Source organism: Schistocerca serialis, chromosome 1 (assembly GCF_023864345.2).
Source record: "Schistocerca serialis cubense isolate TAMUIC-IGC-003099 chromosome 1, iqSchSeri2.2, whole genome shotgun sequence".
In the NCBI taxonomy this organism is placed as follows: Eukaryota; Metazoa; Arthropoda; class Insecta; order Orthoptera; family Acrididae; genus Schistocerca; species Schistocerca serialis.
This window is the reverse complement of record NC_064638.1, coordinates 78,300,771-78,308,956: the sequence shown is the minus strand read 5'-3', so window position 1 is coordinate 78,308,956 and position 8,186 is coordinate 78,300,771. Positions and strand designations below refer to the sequence as shown.

The following is an 8,186-nucleotide window of genomic DNA, read 5'->3' as shown; positions in this document are numbered from 1 at the left end:
GAAGAGCACTTGCCCGCAAAAGGCAAAGGTCCCGAGTTCGAGTCTCGGTCCGGCACACAGTTTTAATCTGCCAGGAAGTTTCTGTGCCATATGTTAGGGCCTCCAAAGGTTGTCTCTCAAGTAGTTGCTCCTAGCGGGTAAATAATTGCGTATAGACAGGGAACGCAGGCGTCGGCCCAGCCCACTTTCGCTGTCGCGCGACTGCAGCAGGCAGGGCACGGCAGCGCTTTTCGGAGTTGGCCCGGCGCGGCTAGGAGCAGCGCGGCCCGGCCGTAATGATCGCGGCAGCCCCGCAAGCCGCTCTGCCGGGCGCGCGCCCGCGTGGCTCGATACTAGGACGGCGGTTGACCGGCCTGCCGCCGCGGCGCCACCACCGCGCCGCTAGTTGATAAAAGCGGGCGTCGCGCGCCGCGCCGCTACAGTCGCAGGTCGACCGCCGCCAACGCGTGGAAGCGCTTATCTTCCTTTTTTTATACTTTTCTACTTTTATACTTCACCGTCGTCGTCGGCTTGAGCAGTTCTCGAAGCGCTGCGAGCGGCGAAGAGGAAGGCTGTTCGAGACGAGGTGAGTACAAGAATCGGCTAGTCCAGCGTGCCTCGTGTGTGCCGAAGGAATATTTTTAGTGTGAAACTGATAGGGTATTCAAATTACGTTCCGAGCGTACGCGGAGAGCTCTGTGCGTTATAGCAACATTTCTTCGTGAAAAACATGCTGCGTATAACTTGGCGGAACTACCTAAGATATTTCGCTCTACAAGACTTAGAAATGAAATCTGTACTAGGTTGAGCTACGAGAAAATTGTGTGCTACAGTGTGTGCTGATGATAAGACCTCCGGAACTTTTTTCTGTAGGATTCGTGCACGTCTACACAACCGTACTTCTCTAATGCCCAAAATCTAGGCCTGAACGAATGAGGATTGTTGATTACACATACGAATCACTTGTCTAAGAAAAAGTTTCAGCTGCGTATCATACAACTTTCGTATTCACGTGATATTTTCATTTGTAGAGACATGCTTAACAAACGGGCACCATCCATATGTGAACAAACAAGTGATGATGTCCATATTTTTAGGTCATTATCCTTGCAATAGGTTCTAATTTTAGCCCGTGCAGTTTCTGCAACAATACGAAACCTGTACCTGTGAATTGATACTTCACATATGTCGGTATACACACATGAATGAATAAGTGCTGGTAATCAGACATTTGGGTGACTTCTCCATGAATTAGCGTCAGTTCTATGCTGTAAGGTTGTATACTTCAGTGGAAACAAACTTCACGTATTCGAACCATCAATATGTGCCAAACAGGCGCTGAAGACCATTAGGTCACTTCTTCCTAAATGCGTTTCAGTCCCATCCCGGAGTATTCCTGTAATGATACTATAACTACATGTGTATAGAGATACTTAAGATACAGTCATACAGTCTGTAGCAATAGACATATGGCAACAGTCTACAGTAACCGAATACCTAACCATGTTCCGACCATTCATGTCTCAATTCCATTCTATAGAATTACAGAATATGCATACCTGTTGAGCCGTACTTTAATTATAAAAACTAATAAATGTCAGTAGTTAGATATGTTCATCAGTTTCCTGCAACGACTTAAATAGTATCCTATTGAATAGCTGCAGTCACATATTATGTACGTCTGTAGAAACATACTCCACATATGGAAATAATACAAATGTGAACGAAAATTTCCAATACGCTGCAGCCTGAGAAGCATACTTCACGTATGGCAGCAATCTGCTGAGAAAATATAACTGCTGATGTTTCGGCCTTTAGATCACTTGTGCTGTAACATGTTGAAGTTCCGTCCCACAGAATTACATGAGATGTATACCTGTCGAGACGTGCTTCATTTATAGCAACTAATAAGTGCCGTTGGTTAGAACGTTTCATCACTTCCGCCGCAGTTGGTTATAACACCATTCGTTAGAGATCCTGCAGTCACATTTCACGAAAAATTTGAAGAAACGTAGTTGACATATGGTAACAGTGCTTACGTAGCGAATATTTCCATACACGATGCAGGTGACAGTACTACATCCCTCTAACGACATAGTTGCAGCGCTGTTCGGGAAAAAACACCGTCTGCTGCTCTGTAGGTGCAGCTTCGATCAGAAATGTACTCGGAGCTTCCTGGCATTCTCAAGGTCAGCTGGCGGCAGAAGCACCGCAGTGCGACACGGCTGTTAACGAATCAGGAAGGTCACAGTCGAGGCTGGCTGCAAACTCGCTCTCACCTTCGACTTTTAAAACGCCACTGCAGTCCATGAGCACGGTACAGCATAGCCACCTGGTCGCGTTTCCTGCCTAGCAGAAGCAGACTGGGTAGTAGGCGCAACCTCTTTACCTTTGGCGAATGAAGTTACTGACCATTAACTACGGTAACATGTTGTTCTACAGCAACATCACGGTCTCTGTAAGTGCAAAATGCGTTTGCGAAGAGATGCAAAGAATTAAAACGAACGGAGAATTGCGAAATAAAACACTTCGGTGTGGTTCATCGACATGCTGCAATGTGGGACAGCATAATTCGAAACAAATCAATAAGCACTGCTAGTAAGCAGCAGGTTGTAAATATTTCTTTAATCCGTTCTTCAGCATATTCATTCAGGCTCTTAAGCCACGTCCCACAGCGTGGAATTAGGCAAGATTATCACGGACTATAAGACATCATCGACTTGAAAATTATTGATGTAAAAATATCTCGATCAGTAGACGCGTTACGCCCTTAAGTAAAAGTTGAGAAGCGATACGTCTTGCTGGTTACAATTTCTGAATTTCGGAATCGTATTGATGTATGTATAGCAACAGTTTTGTATTAGCTTGGTGAAATGCCAATGTAGCGTCATGTCACAGTAACAATCCAGTTTTACAGTAAGTTGTGAGTAGAAGGAGACACACTTAAATGAATTCTGCTTCAGTGCGAAATAAAATGTAATAACTACGGCGTTTTCTTCCCCATTTTCTGATTCTGCACTAGGGACGTTAACGATAGATGACACGAGTGTATTTAAATTGAAAATTTAGTATTTTCCCCGATAGTTTTAATTTGTACAGCCTGTTGTTCGCATTTCGTGCTAGGACTAGCAGCCTGAATTAGGGACACCACAAATTCACTATTGACAAATTTACCAGTAATCGACCTCAGCAATGTGTTACTTTCGTGAAACCATCGAAGTCGTTATAACAGAAAGCAGCTTTTATGAGGAGACGCAAAACTCTAAAAATAACATTGAATTCCCAGTGTGTGTCACAATTATGCGAGACAAAACGGAGAATGCTTTTAAAAAGCAACCGGTAGAAAATATTGCACTGCTGCGCTAAATTTCCTAAGCCACGTCCCTTGACTTCAAAATGACATTACGCATCTGAAAAATTTTTGTTGATCTAGTTAGTTAAAGTGTTTTTACATTTGTTGCTGGCTAGAAGAACAGCTTCATGTTCAGTTTACACATTTACGAAAGTACTACACGTCGATTCCCGTACTTTGTGTGTGAAGAGAGTGCTTTGTGGCTTGCAAATCGATTGCAATTAAGTTGGAACGCAATAAACAGAGCTGTTTGGAGATAGCCATCAATGTGGTATAAATAGTATTTATTTTGTGCCGTGAAAACATTTTTCAAGGATGTCTTGAATCATAAGATTTTTAAATCAACATTAACGAAGAATGTTTCTTACTGACTTCCATTCCTTTACTTCGAAATCCTGTTAGTATTATTCTAACAAACTTTTAGCGTTATTCTGGAAAAATTTCAATCCAATGTGACGTGAAAGTAACATATGTAAATAAAAATTAGCATGTGAGCATAAATATACCTTTGAATTTAAGCTGGTTCAGTGCCAAATAATACGTGATAAACACGACGTTTGCAACGTTCTCTAATTCCGCGTTAGGTCGTTAATGACTAATGACGTGAGTGTAATTCAAATATTTCGAATTTTTCATGGTACATTTACTATACACTGATTCGTTCAAAGCTGATTTTTTCGCAGAACTGACTTAGATAATTTTATAGCATTTACGCAAGTATATCAAGTACTGTATGCGCACATGTTTACACCCTCGCCACCCAGTTAGTAGGAATAGTGACAGTAGCTCTATTCATCCGTGGATCACATTAACAAGGACGTTACTGGTTAAGATCAAGAAGCATGATTTATATATGCGGAAATTTACATACTTATCGCTACACATTTAGTCGCCCGTGGTATTGTGAAAGGAACCATCACCGCATTTGCCTAAACTAATTTAGAGAAAGCACGGAACACCCAATCCCTAATTCATGAAAATCTGTTAACGACAGCGCAACTTCGTTCGATTTATCCCTAATGTGCAACATTGTTTTTTGTATACACTCTTGCAGAGAAATTTTCTCATTTCTTAACACAAATCGCCGCACAAGCTACGTACACACTATCAGCGGACACTTGGGCCGCAACGATTGCGTTTGCTATCCATTTTATGTATTGTAGCTTTCAATTTTCGTGCTTGAAAAATTGAGTCGGCATGCTCCATAATGAGTCAGATGTTGAACTCATAAATAGGGTCTTTGTATCACCCATTGCAGAGCTGTGATGCAAGGTTTGTTTTCGTTTCTGGTGTCAGCTTTTCTGCTCACAAATAAGATGAATGCGATGCAAGCGATGACTCGTCAGATACAAAACAGACGGACACGTCGCTCACGCCAGCCCACTAATCTGTTGGGATGGCCACGTAGGCGCGCGGTGGGACGCGTATGTAAGAAGTGACGCAACCGGCCCCTGTCATCTAGGCTCGCCCGCGTTGCACTGATCCTCAGCAGCAGAGGTCACTCGTCGGATTCCCCCCCCCCCCCCCCCCCGATCACGATCACGATCGGCAAGTTCCTCTCTTTTGCCGCAGAGGCCGTGAGAAAGTGACGGATGCGCTAACCACTTGCCGAGTTCCGCAATGGTGACCATCCCGAGCGGAACGTACCTCCATTTCCAGCTTACGCAATAACTACAGCTGCCGTACAGCTTCGTAGCTGGCTGTATCTACCAACCTACGTGACTAGAATACATTCCTCTTTCAAAATTTCCAATTATATCCACCCAAAATTATTTACAGTGTACGCTTGTTACACATGTCGTGCTATACTCAATATATTGTAAGCATTTTGTCATAATCATAACGACCGGGAGAGCGGTGTGATGACCAGACGCCCCTCCTATCCCGATGGGCCACTTGTGGTCTGAAGATGGAGTGCTTTTCTTTTATTTTGACATAAGGAGCCCCTGGTCTCCGGTGTATCATTAGGGAGTAATAATATAATTATAATTTCTAGAGTTTGTTGCCCAATGACCTAAGTTCTCTCACAAATACCTTCACAGCAGTGTAAAAGCCAATTATCAAACGTACAACACAAGAAACAGAGTAATGGAAAAGTACTGTGCGCTGTCGTTGAGGGAATAGTTCAGCAAGGCGACGTCACACCACTGTTCCACTGCATTTCGTGAACCCGTATACGGAGTGTATATCGGCCACCTATTCATCAGTAAACATGTATACATTGCTGGGTATCACTGTTAACGTACAACTAATTCCGCCAGTAAAAACAAATCCCGTGTGGCATCGAATAGTATTATTCTGTTTGATAAGGCTCCAAGATTGACCAGCCTCTTCTTTCCTGGATGAGTTACATTTCCTCGCGGTTCTTCTATTGATTCTCAGCCTTCTTATAGCTACTTTGGTGTTGTCGTTCCAGGCAGTTATTCCTACGTATATTACTGTCGTTACCGTTTCCAATTATCTATAGGCAAAAGTGTAAACGAATAGTAACGAGTCTTTTCGTCAATTTATCCGCAATGTGTTACGTTTATTTACTGTCTGGACATGCCATCGATCCTCTACTGATCTTCCTATATTTCGTTACAGTTTTCTGTCTTTCAGTAGCTGTTTGACTCATTTTCATAAGATTGCTTTAGTTTCACCACACAATTCCACTAGCATTCATTCCTTCTTGAGTCTAAGTAAGTATAAACGGATTTCCAATTCTGACCTGCACAATATATAGATATCAAGTTGGTGGCAGAAACGGAATAAAGAGCTCCGAAACTATCAGACTGTAAATTGTGTATTTTCTTTTCATTTTTCAATAGTTGCACAGCTCCTGGCTGCATTCCTTCTCCTTTAATTATACCAAAAGATTCTCTTTGTACCTGTTTCTTCTTGCTGTCACTAATTACAAGTGTAAACATGCATCACTAGTCTACATGTGCCGTACAGCATGGAAATATGGAGGTGAAAATGCTTACCCCGAAAAATATTGTTACTATATAATTCTCCAGTACTTTTTGCATCGTTTCCCACATTCAAGGGATCCATTTAAACTTGTGAGTTGCCTGCTTTTACCATGTTACCCCGTGAAAATATCTTTGTAAATTTATTCCACTTATTATATTTTGGGTTCTTCTGACAGTCTCTTATTTTTACTTCTCCTGGAAATATTGCGATGACTCTATTGTTTGGAGAACAGTATTTTCGTTTTGAATTTCGATCAACATGATTACAGTTTCGATCGTATGGCCATTTTACATGGGAGTGAATAAAACTGGACGTACGTTTTAAAACTTGTTATCTAATTTTTTTTATCAACTTTTCATAACTGGGATTCACAGTCATGTGAAATTTTTTGAAAGACATCATGTTTGAGCCAGTGACTGTTAAACTTTTTATTTCCACTACTGCACTTTCGGCCTTAGGCCATTATCAAGTGCAGATGTTTTGGCTTTGAGCCATGTCAACTTCATACACGACATATAAATGTGTCAGCGTGTGTAAAGTTGACATGGCTCAAAGCCAAAACATCTGCAATTGCAAGGCCGAAAGTGCAATAGTGCAAATAAAAAGTTTAACAGTCACTGGCTCAAACATGATGTCTTTCAAAAAAAATTTTATCAGCTTATGTGATATTTGAACCAAAGATACGTAAGTAACATAAAATTTCATTGTACTTTATTGTGATGTGGTTATAGCTATCCCCAAGGCATCAACTTGAAGCATGAGAAGTCACTCTTTTCCTTTATTTCAAAAATAGCTACATTCACGATGGTTTAGTTCGTATGAAAGTTTTATTTCACTTTTGGAAAACATATTATTATTTTTTATATTATAATTTCCTGTCAGTCAGTTGCGCACTAGTTATGGGCGCCAGTTCTGTGACTGCGAAAGCGAAGGAATAAACTACATCTACAGTGTGTTAACTGTAAGACGGCAGAGTTGTAAGGGGAGCGCGGGGAGAGGAGGAAGCAAGCATTGGCTGGCGAGGGGAGAGGAACCGCTGGGGGGAGGGGGGGGGGCAGGGCACGCCTACCAGTTGCAGTGCTGGCACTACGAATTGCGCGTCATGCTTACACGAAAGCAGACGAAAGGCTTGGAAGTAGAACTCGCTTTAAATGTTGTTCGAAAACGAAACTAAAATCGTCATGTACATTAAAATCTATATATATATATATATAAATGAATGTATGTATGTTTGTCTACTATGCGCCCACAAACCATTCATCCGATTGCAATGAAACTTTGGTGGCCGGCCTCTGGTGGCCGAGCGGTTCTAGGCGCTTCAGTCCGGCACCGCGCGACTGCCACGGTCGCAGGATCGAATCCTGCCTCGGGCATGGATGTGTGTGATGTCCTTAGGTTAGTTAGGTTTAAGTAGTTCTAAGTTCTAGGGGACTGATGACCTCAGATGTTAAGTCTCATAGTGCCCAGAGCCATTTTTGAAACTTTGGTGAGTTGTTCTACGAACGCGCAAAAAGAGTAATATACAATGTTTCAACAGTTAGGTCACTGTAGCGTGCGTAGCGCAATTGGTTAGGTAGAAACTTGTAATGCAGCGGACCTGCGTTCGATTCCCATTGCTCTCAATTTTTTTTCATTTTATTTCATTCCCCGCAATGTTAAACTATTAATTATAAAATTTAAATATATTTAAACAGGTCATATAGTACAACGTAACTGTCAATCTCTATGTATAAAAATGAATGTATGTATGTCTGCCCTCTGTGCGTTCCCAAACCATTCATCCGATTGCGATGAAATTTCGGTGATTTGTTCTCCGTGCGCCCACGAAGGTTCCTAGGCGAAAAAAAAAGAAATAAGACACAGTCTTGGGGAGATATGACGTCATAAACAATGAGATGCC

The 8,186-nt window shown here is 42.0% G+C and overlaps 1 protein-coding gene across 1 annotated transcript in view; it reads left to right on the top strand.

The window, feature by feature from the left end:
- Positions 1–426: 426 nt before the first annotated feature.
- LOC126462180 (protein Tob1-like) overlaps positions 427–8,186 on the top strand; it is a 174,299-nt gene continuing 166,539 nt past the window's right edge. The window contains exon 1 of the mRNA XM_050096054.1: positions 427–565. The gene's annotated coding sequence lies outside the window, so the exon portion shown is untranslated. The remainder of the gene's footprint in view (positions 566–8,186) is intronic.